Below are 16,864 nucleotides of genomic sequence, written 5' to 3'. Positions count from 1 at the left end.
AAACAACACCTGAGTTTTTTTTTTTAAGGCATTTGGGGGACACAACGTGGATTTATTTTCTTGGGGTATATGTTTAAATTTTTTTTAAAAATGTTTTATCAATTGTTCTTACTTTTGCTGTGCTCCCCATCAAGATCCCCTTAAAATCTGGTCTAACTGAGCTGAAACGTTCCCAGGGAGCAGGTGAACCCCCCACTCTCATGTGATAGTGATTGTGCCTGGCTATTGACTGTTGGCACACCAAACTCTGATCTGAGAGTAGTCAGGGGAAGAGTCAGGCATGTTTCCTTATCCTGAATCACTGAGTATTTTTCAGAGATCTAGCAATGAATTGGTTTAGTGGGGAAGCACAGAAAAGGTAGATACTGACTACCAGGGGCGGACTGACCATTGGGGCTCTCGGGCACTGCCCGAGGGCCCCATGCCACTAGGGGGCCCCATCAGGGTTGCCAGGCTCAATAAAACCAGGGACAATATGTAGAAATCTGTGTTTTTTTAACATCTTTCCCTGATATGTCCAAAACCAACATGCTTTTGATGTGAAAATCCTGAGATTTTAGCTGCCCCGCCTCTGCACTGCCTCCTGGCGTGGTGGCCATCTGTAAGCCCGTGGGCCCCATAATCTTCTATTGCCCGGGGACCCCATGAGTTGTCAGTCCGACCCTGCTGACTACGGGCTCATTCATATGGGCAGCCGGGGGCTGGTAAAAGCAGGAGGTTAAGCTGTGGTTTTACCACTCCCTGGAATGCAGCTGCTTGGGCTGTACACATGCATTGCTTCACAGGCATGGAAAAAATTAAAGCGCATTTGGCATGTGATGCCGCCTCTAAGGGAATAGGGCCACAATGCAATCGCATGTGGTGCATCTGCAGTTTCGGGGTTAAACGCCCTCTGACAAGTCTCTCCATTGATTGCTTTTCAGAGAGGCTTCAGTATAGCCCCATGTGTGAATGAGTCCTAACATTCTGTGTGTTTTCGATTGTTTTTTTAATAGGTGCCCCACAAAGTGTTATTTTGGACTTTGGTGTCCCATCCCAAGTACGTTCATTTTGCCTGAGCTACTGAGAATCTGATGACTCCTCTCAACAGCCACTGACCAATCTAAAGGCTCCTGTCAACAGCCACTGGCCAACCTCCCCCTATAATGGTCTTGCTGGAATTGCCTTATGCATGTAGAGAATTGAATACAGAAAAAGAAGAGAAATGCTTTGCTGCCTCCCCCTTTGACCCTTCCACCCTATGCAAAGGCCCTGAGCCCCAGCTGCCTCCAGGGTGTCTCTCCTTTGTCTGGACTGCTGTCATATACAGACATTGTGCCAGACTCAGTCCAGGCAGTGTGCTGGATGAGTAGGAAGAGGCTGCATCTCATATGACATCCCCATGTGTAGAGGAGGTAAGAGGTGTGATGTGGTCCTTAGGTATGCAGGGTGTGTGTGTGCTGATGGGGAGATGTACTAGGAGCGTGTGATTGCTCTTCCATTGCCATGGTGTGGCAGCAAGCATCAGCTGGAAGGAGAGCAATGGAGGCAGCCTGACACTCAGCAGCCTGGGGAGCAGACACAGTCCCAGCACTGGAGAGCTTTCCAGCAGCAGCAGCAGCCTGAGTCTCCTCCATACACAGCTCTAGAAGGTAGGCTCTCTGTCTATTGTCCATGTCTGGAGCCTCTCCTCCTCTCTGTCCCCCGACTGCTTTGTTCCCTGATCGTCTAATACATTCATTATAGATAGACTGTCATCTCAGACACAATCGGGACTCACCCCAAGCAGGAGTGCAGCGATCCATTGTGGACTTCATTTATTGATATCTCATCGGTAATGCCCTTATCGATATTCTCCTGATTACCAATATATTTTAGATTTTCAGCATTGCTACTGACTGCTGGTGTACAATATACTGCATATGCCTCTGTGCTGCACTGATGCAGGGGTTAATATTGTGTATACTGATGCTGTGCAGCATTGCAGAGGTTAATAGTCTGTATACTGCTATATTGATCCTTGCAGCATTGGAGGGGTTAATGGTGTGTACACTTCTATACGGATGCTGTATGGCATTGGAGGGGTAGATAATGTGTACACTGCTATATTGATCATTGTAGCATTGTAAGGGTTCTATACTGATGCTGTGTGGCATTGGGGGGGTTAATAGTCTGTATACTGCTATATTGATCCTTTTCAGCATTAGAGGGGTTTATAATGTGTACACTACTATACTGTGTGGCATTGGAGGGGTAGGTAATGTGTATACTGCTATACTGATGTTGTCGAGGGGTTAATAGTGTGCACATTGCTATACTGATCTCTGCAGCATTGGAGGGGGTAATAGGGGGTTCACTACTATACAGATGCTGTGCAGCATTGTCGGGGTTAATAGTATTTACACTGCTATACAGATGCTGTGCAGCCTTGTAGGGTTATAAGTGTTTACACTGCTCTACTGATGCTGTGCAGCCTTGGGGGGGGTTGCTAGTGTAATTGTACACTGCTATATTAGTGCTGTGCAGCATTGCAGGGGTTAATAGTGTGTATACTGCTATATCAGTTCAGTGCTGCATTGCAGGGGTTAATATTGTGTACACTGTTATATTAATGCTGTGCAGCATTGCAGGGGTTAATCATGTGTACACAGCTATTTTTGGCGCTGTGCAATGTAGCAAGGGTTAATAGTTTGCACCCTGCTCTATAGTGGTAAACAGCATTGAAGGGGTTATTAGAAGGTATAGTGGTGAGCGGCATTGAAGGGGTTATTAGTGGGTATAGTGGTGAGCGGCATTAAAGCAGGTTATTAGTGGGTATAGTGGTGAGCGGCATTGAAGGGGTTATTAGAGGGTATAGTGGTGAGCGGCATTGAAGGGGATATTAGTGGGTATAGTGGTGAGCGGCATTGAAGGGGTTATTTAGTGGGTATAGTGGTGAGCAGCATTAAAGGGGTTATTGGTGGGTATAGTGGTGAGCGGCATTGAAGGGGTTATTAGTGGGTATAGTGGTGACCGGCATTGAAGGGGTTATTTAGTGGGTATAGTGGTGAGCGGCATTGAAGGGGTTTTCAGAGGGTATAGTGGTGAGCAGCATTGAAGGGGTTATTAGTGGGTATAGTGGTGAGCGGCATTGAAGGGGTTATTAGAGGGTATAGTGGTGAGCGGCATTGAAGGGGTTATTAGTGGGTATAGTGGTGAGCAGCATTGAAGGGGTTATTAGAGGGTATAGTGGTGAGCAGCATTGAAGGGGTTACTAGAGGGTATAGTGGTGAGCGGCATTGAAGGGGTTATTTAGTGGGTATAATGGTGAGCGGCATTGAAGGGGTTATTGGAGGGTATAGTGGTGATCAGCATTGAAGGGGTTATTAGTGGGTATAGTGGTGAGCAGCATTGAAGGGGTTATTAGAGGGTATAGTAGTGAGCAGCACTGAAGGGGTTATTAGTGGGTATTATGGTGAGCAGCACTGAAGGGGTTATTAGTGGGTATCATGGTGAGCAGCACTGAAGGGGTTATTAGTGGGTATAGTGGTGATCAGCATTGAAGGGGTTATTAGTGGGTATAGTGGTGAGCAGCATTGAAGGGGTTATTAGTGGGTATAGTGGCGTGCTTCCATTGAAGGGGTTATTAGTGGGTATCATGGTGAGCAGCATTGAAGGGGTTATTAGTGGGTATGATGGTGTGCCTCAATTGATGGGGACCCCCTCCCCTGGGGTGCAGAGTGTGGGATATGTGGGTGATTTCCTGGGGCAGATGACACTAGTGGTTTGTTGTAGGGAGCTCCATGCATCTCTTATAGCAGTCCTGTGCTCAGTGCCTGGAGAAGTCTGCAAAGCGTCACACTCCATCCATTGTGACAGCGTCAGTATGTGGGAAGAGAGTTCTTCTAGAAAACATTGTCTCATCCAGAGCCCTGAGCCTTTGTCATTAGAGATGGAATTGTTTATTGATGGAGCGCACACATAGAAGGTGCATGTCCTTTAAGTGGACCTTTGTTCCTGGTGTTCTTTGTAGGCATTTATATATGGCAACATGCAAATGGAAATGTCTTTTTTTGTATCATAAAACGTATATACCGATTTCCCGAATGTTATTCCTTCAGGTAGGTACTTGTTGTCGGTAGGCCAGATGTTCAATGCTTATTGTTCACAGTTGTTTCAGCAAATGTATAAATGTCTACATATATATATATATATATAAAATCAACAATAATGTACTCCAGTGAGTAGTCCAGGAAAGCAGAAGCCACCAATCCACCTCTAGGCGCAGCTCGCTCACCTCAAGGATTGATCTGATATAGGTAAAAACACACTTTGTTCATGTTAGCTTTGCGTATGGACCTTCCGGTTATTTGCACCAACTTCAAAAGTTGTGGGGCCCAAAGCAGCTGCCTCATACTTGCCAACTATCCTAGTTTAAATTCCCTTGTCCCTTGAAGTTTTAGTCCTGTGCTGTGTCCTGACATCTCAGTGTGAAGTGCTGCTCCTAATGCTTCCCAGCTCTGCCTTATTGTTGTGCACAGATGACTCACCTGCAGACCCTGTGTTTACATGTAAATAACCGTCATTCATATTTAAATAGTGGCAGCATTAATTTGTAAGTAAAGGCGGCATTCATATGTATATCATGCCCCTCTGCAGTGAAGAGGTGATTTGCTGTAACCTCTAGCAACCAATTAGTGAGCAGCATTACTGTACAGTAATCTCTAGCAACCAATCAATAAGAAGAAATCATGTGCTAGCAACTAATCAGTGAGCCGTAATGTGTGCTGTAACCTCTAGCAACCAGTCAGTAAGTGGTAATGATATGCTGTAACCTCTGGCAACCAATCGCAAGCACTGATCTGATACAGTAAACTGATTTTAAGTCTAACTGATATTTATTGTATGTCTCGGAGCAGGTGGAGAGCAGAATTGCATGGGGGGGCCCCAAGAATTTTTTTTCCCAGGGTCCAATCAACATTAACCACTTAAGGACCCCTTCACGCCGATATACGTCGGCAGAATGGCACGGCTGGGCACATCAACGTATATGTACATTGTCCTTTAAGCCCAGTCGTGGGGTTGCGGTCCAAAGTCCCGCAATCGGTCCCCGGGGGTGAAGAACGGGGAGAGCCGCGTGTAAACACGGCTTCCCCGTTCTTCACTGTGGCGGCTGCATCGATCGTGTCATCCCATTTATAGGGGGACACAATCGATGACGTCACAACTACAGCCACACCCCCCTACAGTTGTAAACACACTTGAGGTCACACATAACCCCATCGTCGCCCCCTTGTGGTTAACTCCCAAACTGCAATTGTCATTTTTACAGTAAACAATGCATTTTAAATGCATTTTTTGCTGTGAAAATGACAATGGTCCCAAAAATGTGTCAAAATTGTCCGAAGTGTCCGCCATAATGTCGCAGTCATGAAAAAAATCGCTGATCGCCGCCATTAGTAGTAAAAAAAATTTTTTTTTTATAAAAATGCAATAAAACTATCCCCTATTTTGCTCTATAACGCTCTAAATTTTGCGCAAACCAATCGATAAACGTTTATTGCGATTTTTTTTACCAAAAATAGGTAAAAGAATACATATCGGCCTAAACTGAGGAAAATTTTATTTTTTTATATATATATATTTTTGGGGGATATTTATTATAGCAAAAAGTAAAAAATATTGAATTTTTTAAAATTGTCGCTCTATTTTTGATTATAGCGCAAAAAATAAAAACCGCAGAGGAGATCAAATACCACCAAAAGAAAGCTCTATTTGTGGGAAAAAAAGGACGCCAATTTTGTTTGGGAGCCACGTCGCACGACCGGGCAATTGTCTGTTAAAGCGACGCAGTGCCGAATCGCAAAACCTGGCCGGGTCCTTTCGCTGCATTTCCCACACTGGGAGGTCTGAACATCTTCTGCTCCAACACCCATCTGGCCAAGGCCTTGTACTCCACCAAACTTATACCAGGGCACGTATCCCCTAACAAAGCAAAGTGTTAGCGGCTTGTGCCATCTGCAATTAATACGTTTTACTATGCAGTAACAACATCTGCTCTCATTATTATTGCTGTTAACTGCAATCTCTGCTTATATGTGTGATCATTATAAAGTAAATTAATAAAGAAGTGTGTTATTTTTAAATGCAATAATTGCAAATGCTGATCTTTTTCTCAGATGTGCAGTACTGTAATCATTTCTCCTGAATGTGTGCTTGGTGGAATTATTATACACATACAGCTAGATTCAGAGAGGGCGTCCTAACTTTGCGGCGGCGTAGCGTATCGTGTTTACGCTACGCCGCCGTAAGTTAGCGAGGCAAGTACATGATTCTCAAAGTACTTGCCTGCTAAGTTACGGCGGCGTAGCGTAAATCGGGCGGGCGTAATGGCGCCTAATCCAAATTTAGCTAAGGGGGCGTGTTTTATATTAATGGGGCTTGACCTGACGTGATTGACGTTTTTTTGGAACGGCGCATTCGCGGTCCGCCTACATATCCCAGTGTGCATTGCGGCAAAGTACGCCGCACGGTCCTATTGATTTCGACGTGGACGTAAATGACGTAAAACCCTATTCACGGACGACTTACGCAAACAACGTAAAATTTTCAAATTTCCACGCGGGAACGGTGGCCATACTTAACATTACTATTCTATCTATTTAATGGGATAACTTTAGACCTGATAATGCGTTACGTAAACGGCGTATCTGTACTGCGTCGGCCGGGCGTACGTTCGTGAATAGGCGTATCTAGTGATTTACATATTCTACGCAGACCGCAATGGAAGCGCCACCTATCGGTCAGCCTAAAAATTACACTTTAGGATACGACGGTGTAAGACACTTACGCCGCTCGTATCTGAGCCTAATTTAAGTGTATCTGGTTACCAGAATACGCTTAAATGAGCGCAGATGCAAATTCTGACTTAGGCTGGCGTATCTATTGATACGCCAGCCTAAGTCTCTCTGAATCTAACTAATAATAGACTTCCAATAGAGCAGTTGGATTGATAAGGCAGTGAATAAATCGAGGGTTGTCGCGGCCAGCGTGTATCATTCCTAGGGCCCATACCTCCCAGGATAGGAAGTCCTGTTTTGATCACACCTCAGCTTTCTTGTACCTTGAAGTTGGTTATTGAGGCCGCCTCTGTGTAAAGAGTTAATAGAAACCTAGTATCTGCCTCCATGCTTTGTGAAAATTTAATGCCTCCTCAATAATGGTTAGGAAACTGATCTGCTTGTGGGAGTGCTGAAGGGGGGTGGACAGATAGAAAGGGTAAGTGCTGTTTATGGCTATGAGGCTGCTGGTAAATATTCCCCAGCTAATTCTCAATTCATTACGCTGTCAGCCAGATCTGTGGCTTCCCCATAAAGCTCAGTAACCAGGGTTGTGCTTCTGTATTATGCTGTCATTGTGGATCAGTCTGTGTATGGCGTCCATTGATAGAAAGCCTCATGTCTCTGATGTCACCTATACCAGAGGAAAACAAAGCAAGGACATTTGTAAAAAAAAAAAAAACGATTTTCAACAGGCACTCTTGGGATCCAGAAGGGATGTATTAGTCCTACAGATGATTCTACATTCATTTTCTGGATCAACACTGCTGGTGTCTATGAAATGCGACCTCTCTGTCGCTGACTGTCACTGTAGCGAGGCATGCAGCCCATTGCTGCCATTGGGCTAGATTCAGAAAGAATTTACGCCGGCGTATCTATTGATACGCCGCGTAAATTCAAATCTGCGCCGGCGTATCTTCTTACTGTATTCAGAAAGCAAGATACGCCGAAATTAGGCTAAGATCCGACTGGCGTAAGTCTCTTACGCCGTCGTATCTTAGGGTGCATATTTACGCTGGCCGCTAGGTGGCGCTGCCGTCGATTTTAGCGTAGAATATGCAAATGAGCTGGATACGCCGATTCAGAAACGTACGTGCGCCTGGCGGATTTTTTTACGTCGTTTGCGTGAGGCCTCGTACACACAACGGGACATGTCCGATGAAAACGGTCCGCGGACCATTTTCATCGGACATGTCCGCTGGCGGATTTTGGTCTGATGGCTGTACACACCATCAGACCAAATTTCCCGCGGACAGCGAACGCGGTGACGTGGCCGCAACGATGACGTGCGCGACCCTGGAAGGTCAATGCTTCCACGCATGCGTCGAATCACTTCGACGCATGCGAGGGCTTTCGGCCGAGCGGACATGTCCGGTGAGTCGTACAGACGACCGAACATGTCCGACGGACAGGCTTGCAGCAGACATGTTTCTTAGCATGCTAAGAAACATTTGTCCGCTGGAAACCTGTCCGATCCGCCGGAAAATTGTCCGGTCTGCCGTACAGACGACCGAACATGTCCGCGGAAACTGGTCCGCAGACCAGTTTCAGCGGACATGTTCGGTCGTGTGTACGAGGCCTTAGGCTTTTTCGGGCGTAAGGTTGCTCCTGCTATATGAGGCATAGCCAATGTTAAGTATGGACGTCGTTCCCGGGTCAAATTTTGTACATTTTACGTCGTTTGCGTAAGTCGTTCGCGAATAGGGCTTTGCGTAAATTACGTTCGCGTTGAAAGCATTGACTATTTGCGACGTGATAAGGAGCATGCGCACTGGGATACGTTCACGGCCGGCGCATGCGCCGTTCGTGAGAAACGTCATTTACGTGGGGTCATGTTTTATTTGCATAAAACACGCCCACCTCTTGACAATTTGAATTGGGCGCGCTTACGCCGGCAGATTTACGCTACGCCGCCGCAACTTACGGAGCAAGTGCTTTGTGAATACTGCACTTGCCCGTCTAAGTTGCGGAGGCGTAGCACAAACTTGCGTCCCCCTACGTGAATCTAGCCCATTGTATTTTGTATGTTTAGGCAGAATACGACTCTTCTTCTAATTATAGGAAACCTGAAATCAATACAAATATCCTTATTGGACATATTAGAAGCACAGAAAAGTAATTACTGCGTTAATCTGGCCATGCAATCGCTGACCATACATTATACAATTTTCTTTCCTTTAGATTTAACTCTGTAGTGAAAGAACCTGCCTGATTGGATACAAGTTAAAAGTGTTTAACCACTTCAGCCCCAGAAGTATCGGCCCCCTTCCTGAGCAAAGCATTTTTTTGCAATTCGGCACTGCGTTGCTTTAACTGACAATTGCGCAGTCGTGCGACGCTGGACCCAAACAAAATTGACGTCCCTTTTTTCCAACAAATAGAGCTTTCTTTTGGTGGTATTTGATCACCTCTGCGGTTTTTATTTTTTACGTTATAAACAAAAAAAACACTGACAATTTAGAAAAAAAATGCAATATTTTTACTTTTCGCTATAATAAATATCCTCAAAAAATATATAAAAATGTCTTTCTCGGTTTAAGTCAATATGTATTCTTCTACATATTTTTGGTAAAACAAAACGCAATAAGCGTATATTGATTGGTTTGCGCAAAAGTTATAGGGGCAGATCCACATACATACACTGCGCCCGGCGCAGATGTAAGATACGGTACGCCGCTGTAACTTACCTGGCTTTGGTTTGAATCCTCAACGAATTTGCGCCATAAGTTACAGCGGCGTAGTGTATCTGTCGCGGCGGAATTCAAATTGGGCGGGTAGGGGGCGTGTTTCATTTAAATGAAGCGCGTCCCCGCGCCGAACAAACTGCACATGCGCCGTCCGTAAAAACTCCCAGGGTGCATTGCTCCAAAGGACGTCGCAAGGACGTCATTGTTTTCAACGTGAACGTAAATGGCGTCCAGCCCCATTCACGGACGACTTACGCAAACGACGTAAAATTTATAAAATTAGACGCGGGAACGACGGCCATACTTAACATTGAGTACGCCACCATATAGCAGCTTTAATTATACGCCGGAAAAAGCTGAACGGAAACAACGTAAAAAAATGCGACAGCCGGTCGTACGTTCGGGGATTGTCAGAAATAGCTAATTTGCATACTCGACGCGGATTACGACGTGAACGCCACCTAGCGGACGCCGAAAAATTGCATCTAATATGCCGTCATATCTTATTTTTTTTTTATTAGCAATGGCGGCGATCTGCGATTTGTATCATGACTGCGACATTGCAGTGGACAGATTGAACACTTTTGACACTATTTTGGGAACATTGACATTATACAGCGATCAGAGCTAAAAACAACAACTGATTACTGTATAAATGTCACTGGCAGGGAAGGGGTAAAACACTAGGGGGTGATCAAGGGGTTAAGTGTGTTCCCTCAGTGTGTTCTAACTGTAGGGGGATAGGCTACCTAGGAAATGACAGAGATCATTGCTCCCGATGACAGAAGCGATTCAGTTCGCATGCGCCGCGCTTTATAAGTTTTTCATTCATTCATTCATTCATGTCACTAGGCAGAACAGGGAAAAATCGAGTCCGCTTGTTTACATTTCCCCATTCTGCCGACGTACATCGGCGTGCGGCGGCCGGGAAGCGGTTAAAGAGGAAGTAAACCCTCTCCCTCCTGCACCGCCACTGAAATACAATACATGGATTCGTGCATTGCATGAATCCATGTATTGTCGCTGCCGCCCACAATTCAGATGGCCGGCCCCCTGCTGAGCGCCGGCCATCTGAATAACGGCAGCTGGTTGTCTTTGGAAGTGCCTATCATAGCCACGGGGGTGCGTTCGCATACTAGCCCATTATGTGGCACTTAACTGCAAACAGGAAGTCCCACTCCTACCGAAGCCCCCACTCCCCCCCCCCAAAAAAAATGACATGCCAAATGTGGCATGTAAGGGGGTGAGGAGTGCTTAAAGCGGAAGTTCCACTTTTGGGTGGAACTCTGCTTTAAGCTGCAAGGCAGATGGCGGTGTTTACATGCCATCGTCACAATGTTTTCTTTGCACCCGCAGCAAAAATTACTCCCCCGTCAGGTTTGGTGGACCGATGAACTGGACCGATTCAAGCGAATAGGGACATGCCTTGGTGCCGCATTTATGGGGTTAAAACAGGTATCATATCACCTTTTACCACCTGCCCAGTGCCTCTGAAGCGTGATCTGAAAACAGATTGCTTTTCAGAGGCATGACAATTTACCTGTATATCTAAACTTGGCTCCATTCACATTTGGCATTTTGGGATCTCAAATCACACTACAATTGCAAAATGCAGGTTCAGGTGCCATTTAGTTTCAATGGGACCTAAAACGCGGTGCGGTTTTGTCGCGTGGCAATCGAATCATGTGAAGTCTGTCGCCCAAAAAGTAGCAGAAGCTTTTTTGGGCGACAAGCTTCACACAATGCGATTAAATGACCTTGGCCCGGATTCAGGTAGAATTGCGCTATTTTTACGGAGGCGCAGGGCAACGTTTTTGCCCTGCGCCCCCGCAATTTTTTAGCGCTGCCCTCGATTCACGGAACAGAAGCTCCGTAAATTGCGCGCGCAAATGCCCGGCGCAAGCGCGCGCAATTGAAATGATCCCGTAGGGGGCGGGAATCATTTAATTTAGGCGCGTTCCCGCACCGATCGTAGAGCGCATGCTCCGTCGGGAAACTTTCCCGACGTGCATTGCGGCAAATGACGTCGCAAGGACATCATTTGCTTCAAAGTGAACGTGAATGGCGTCCAGCGCCATTCACGATTCACTTACGCAAACTACGTAAATTTCAAATTTCGCGACGCGGGAACGACGGGTATACGTAACATTGGCTGCCCTTACGCAAAAAACACTGTACGGAAACAACGTAAATTGCGTACGCAGGGCTCGCGCAACATTGTGAATCGGCGTTAGTATGCAATTTGCATACTATACGCTGAGCACAACGGGAACGCCACCTAGCGGCCATCGCAAGAATGCAGCCTAAGATATGCGGGCATAAGAGCCTTATGCCGCGCAGATCTTAGGCTGCAGTCGGCGTAACAAGGTTCCTGAATCAGGAGCATTCGTTACGCCGGGGCAAGTAAGCAATTGCGCTGTGTAACCTATGGTTACACAGGCGCAATTGCTTCTTGAATCCAGGCCCTTGTAAATAATTGGCACCTGAACATACATTTTTAAATTGTAGTGTGTTTTGAGATCGCGGGCAGAATTGCAGTGATTTTGCTCGCAATTTCAAAATGCCAAATGTGAATGGAGCCTTTCAGTCCCGCAGACTGATTGGGGGAAATCTATCTTTTCTCTCACCCATGCTAAGGAATCTCTCCTTCGACTATTGTATTCTGACAGTTGGCACTCATGGCTGTCAGAATTCTGAACTGTGACTGCATCTGATAGGTTGCAGCCGCTGTTTGGCTTACATTTTTCTCCCCGTTTGATTTTCAGATGGAATGCTCAAATTCTGGACGGTGCATCGCCAGCTTTAGTATCTGGGAACAATACAAATCCTACTAAAAAGACTATGAGGCCTGTTTATAAACAGTACAGAGTTTGGAGACCCCTGCCCCATTGTGTCTAAAAAGTAAAAATAACGTTTGGATAAAGAAACAGTTTAAAGCTATAGCTGTAACCAACGTTGTATCTTAGCCTAGGCCAACGAGGCCCAGGCCTAGGGCAGCACTTTTCAGGGGGGCAGCACAGAAAGAGTCCCCGCCGGCTTGCGTTACACTGTTAGTGTAGCGCCAGTCTTATGCGGTGGACAGGGCTGAGAGGCAAATTAGTCTAGTGCCCCCAAAAAAGCGGCCGAACTGCTTCTGGTATGCGGGTGGACGGCATTCCACAACTGTGGGAGAGGGTGTTCTGCTTCCAACCTTCCTCACCGTGCTATATGTTTTCTGCTGTACCATTGGCATGGCTATATCTTCTTAGTCCTCTCCAGGGTCGATCCTAGGCAGGGTGCGCGGGGTGGTCCGCACCCAGGCGCTGCAGAGGTGGGGGCGCCGAAGCTCCAAAGTGCTCACCTCCCTTCTCCTTGTCTGAATCCAGAGGTGGAGCGCATGTAGCAGGTGCTGCGGTTCCCCATCCCGCTTAGTCTCTCTGCTGGCAACTGACTAGAGCGCATACCTCCCTCTGTCCCCAGAATCTGGGTAGGGTACCGCAGCGGAGCCTATTACCGGAACACGTTCCAGTACTAGGCTCCACTAACTAATTCTGTCTGGTGCGCGTGGAGCAGTCTCCTGTCTGCCCCGCCCCCTCTGCGTGTGTCGGCTCTTCTCCCATAGGCGGTGTGATGAGAGGCTTCTGGGTTGGCTGGAGCTGCTGCCAATCATCCTGTGCACTCCCAGAAATGCTCTCGGAGTGCCACCCTCCTAGTAACCAAAGATGCCACGTATGCCCCGCCCCCTGTAATGTGCTTCTGCTCCCAGCGCGCCCGAGCTACAGGGATCTATTGGACGGTACTGATCTATGGGGACACCTGATGTGGGGGGGCTCTGATGGGGGACACTTGCTGTGGGGGGCTCTGATGGGGGACACCTGCTGTGGGGGGCTCTGATGGGGGACACCTGCTTGGGGGACTCTGATGGGGGACACCTACTGTGGGGGGGCTCTGATGGGGGACACCTGCTGGGGGGGGCTCTGATGGGGGACACCTGCTGTGGGGGGCTCTGCTGGGTGGCTCTGATGGAGGACACCTGCTGTGGGGGGCTCTGATTGGGGACACCTGCTGTGGGGGGGCTCTGATGGGGGACACCTGCTGTGGGGGGGTCTGATGGGGGAGACTCTGATGGGGGACACTAATGAAGACTTCTTAGGGGAGCATCTCTGTGTTTGAGTCATAGCCATAGAAAAATGTGTAAAGGGGAGGAGTTAGTAAGATTACCACGCCCATGTGGGGGCGCCAGCAATATTTCTGCACCCAGGCGCCTGTGACCCTAGGATCGGCCCTGGTCCTCTCCATAAAATTATCTGAAATTTGTGCTTAAATTGGAACTATAGTAGGGTGACCAGACATCCCCAGCTTCCAGGGACAGTCCACGGATTGAGGACACTGTCCCTGGACCAAGTCTGTCCCTGGTTTTGTCCCCGGATTGGATTTGAACAGGGGCTGAGGTCATTTCAAAGACAGTCAATACAGAATTAATAAAAAAAAGCCTTAATTACACCCCCCGCTCCGCCGCTCCTACTAGCTTAGGGGGGGGGGGGGGTGTATTTTTTTCATTATCTGTGCCCCTTTCTGAGGATCATGTGCTGGTCGGAGCGGAGGGAATATTTCTTCAGTTTTGGGTGCATGTCCATCCAGCTTCGCTCGCATGTTCTTCTGCCTCAAGTCCCGGCCAGCTGCCTGCTTATCTCCTTGCCTTCCCTAGCGGAGTGATCTTCCTCCCCTCCCCACCCAGTAGTAGCCGGGGCCCGGAGAGTGAGACTTGACAGGCTGTGAGGGGGGCGGCGGTGGCGACGGGCAGAGAGTCGCTGATTGCCACCATTACTAGTAAAAAAAAAAAAAAAGACGTCCCCGGATTTCATTTAAAAATCTGGTCACCTTAAACTATAGGGCAGCACAAAACCTAAATACACTACTGGCTGTAACTAGCAACATTGTATTTATTTTTTATTTATTTTTTTGCGCCTGTTTTCCAATTTATAAATAAAAAATGAGAAATTGACCAGTGAAATAAGATTGTAGAGGGTAAAGCATTTCTTTCTGAGATGTTGAATTAAACATTATGCATTATATTTACACCAATCATTAGAATGTATCCATAAGAAGTTAGTAATGACATACACAATTCAATGACTAAGTACTTGGAAACATATTCTGTCCTAAAGTAGCAACATATATTATTACATTGTAACATGAAGTAACTTGGGTTTAGAAAGGGAAATCATGGAGATATAATACACAATTATGGGTCTTATGCACACAGGCAGCATTTTTTCTGCTAGAATTTTGTAGAAAAAATGCCTCTAATGCAGGCATGTCCAAAGTCCGGCAAGCGGGCCAATTGCAGCCCGCGTCCCGGTTTTATACGGCCCCTACTAGCAATTTGCTTTTATCATTTTTGTGCCCCCCAAGCTCCATACAGGGTAAGGTGAGCTTGGTTTTAAAAATATATGTATGCTTTCTAATCCCTGAGCGCCTCTCACTGATAAGCTGGGCGTTTTGCTGGGGCATGTTCCAACGCCCGTTGGGAAGCTGTCAGCACGCGACGTCAATAACAGACACTGTGGGGGTTATTTACTAAAGGAAAATCCACGTTGTATTACAAGTGCACTGCAAGTACACTTGGAGGTGAAGTCGCTGTAGAGCTGAGGGGGACATGCAAGGAAAATAAAAAACAGCATTTTTGCTTGTATATGATTGGATGATAAAATCAGCAGAGCTTCCCCTCATTTCAGATTTTCCCCTCAGATCTAAAGCGACTGCACCTCCAAGTGCACTTGCAGTGCCTTTGTAGTGCAAAGTGGATTTGCCTTTAGTAAATCAACCCCACTGAGTAATTTCCCAGTCCACAGCTCCAGAGCTCTCAGTGCCTGTGATTGGTGGCAGTTATTGGCTGCGGCGCTGCGCACTGTCAGCAACCTAGCGCCCGAGGTCATCCTTGCAGTTAGAGGCACTCAAGGATTTCTCAGGGGATTAGATAAGTTTACTACTGTAACGGATATAAAGCAAATATATATATATATATATATATATATATATATATATATATATAAGAATTAAAAAAAAGGAGCTCATCCTTGCCCTGATCAGAGCTTGGGGGCCACAGAAGAGAAAGGGGCAAATTACAAGTGGGGGCCAGAGAGAATATAAAATATGTGGCCATTGGAATACATTTACATGCATATGCTTGTGCGTATATGTGCGAATCAAGTGTGCGGATTGGGGAATCAGGTTCGTTTTTCTCGTTCAACCCACTGGTTGAATAAAAATAATTTCTTGGGGGGACGGCAAACAGTATGTCAGAATCCCCCCCCCCGCGTGCTGGTCAGTCGGTAGGTAGCACGTATCCCATTACCGGCGCAGCCTCTCGTTCTCCTGGTCATCACGGCAATGGCCTCCCGTTCTCCTGACCATCATGGCGACAGCGGCAGTGGCTTCCGTTTCCTCCTTCCTCCTCGGCGACCAATCAAGAGTCTTCTCTTTTTGGCCAATTGGAAAACAGGTCTTACACACACTTTTGATTGGCCGGATTGAGGATCAGTGTTTCAACAGTGAATATTCATTCGCTGTTGTAACACACCTGGGTGGGCTCCGGATGCACCCTCTGAGACCTGAACCCACCCTATTTTGAAGCCTATTAGAGCCTCTGGCACTAATGAGGTACTTCAGATAAAAACTGGCCGCTGTAATTCATGCGCCCGGTGTCCTGAAAGGGGCCGGATGCATGAACAGGGGGTGGCCGCGGCAGCCATGAATAGATTCATGCTATCCATGAATCTATCTATTATGCATATAGGGCAGTGATGGCGAACCTTGGCACCCCAGATGTTTTGGAACTACACTTTCCCATGATGCTGAACTACACTACAGAGTGCATGAGCATCATGGGAAATGTAGTTCCTAAACATCTGGGGTGCCGAGGTTTGCCATCACTGATATAGGGGGTGGCGAGGATAGAGGGGGCAGCACCTGGGTACCCCTAATGGATGGGCCGCCCCTTTGCCCTAGGCCTCATTAAGGGGGCGGCAAAAATGCACGGTTGAGCCCCATTTTTGCTACCCGCCAAATGACCCCCACCGTATGCTGCATGTAGCAGCAAGCTTGCTGAACGCTACATATGCAAGTCAATGGGGAAAGATGCAAACGCCTGGCATTTGTGTGCAATGCATGCGGTTGTGGCGCAATTGTTGTCAAAAATGGGGTTAAAACAGGCGGCGAGGAGGTGTCACATCATTTTCTCACCGCCTGTCAGTAGCCTCTGGAGCACAATTTGGAAGCGGATCGTGCTTCAGAGGCTAGGGAGATTTAGACATTCTGCACTCATACTTTACCTGAATGGCAATTCATTTCCTTCTTCTGTATGATGTTGGATTCCAGCTTTCTGTGACAAGACACTGA

General features: G+C 47.0%; 1 protein-coding gene across 1 annotated transcript in view; it reads left to right on the top strand.

The window, feature by feature from the left end:
* The first annotated feature begins 1,403 nt into the window (after positions 1–1,403).
* Positions 1,404–16,864, top strand: part of CRACD (capping protein inhibiting regulator of actin dynamics) — a 222,359-nt gene continuing 206,898 nt past the window's right edge. The window contains exon 1 of the mRNA XM_040334703.1: positions 1,404–1,631. The gene's annotated coding sequence lies outside the window, so the exon portion shown is untranslated. The remainder of the gene's footprint in view (positions 1,632–16,864) is intronic.

Source organism: Rana temporaria, chromosome 1, assembly GCF_905171775.1.
Source record: "Rana temporaria chromosome 1, aRanTem1.1, whole genome shotgun sequence".
In the NCBI taxonomy this organism is placed as follows: Eukaryota; Metazoa; Chordata; class Amphibia; order Anura; family Ranidae; genus Rana; species Rana temporaria.
Note: the sequence above shows the minus strand (reverse complement) of the source record. Positions and strands in the feature narration are given on the sequence as shown.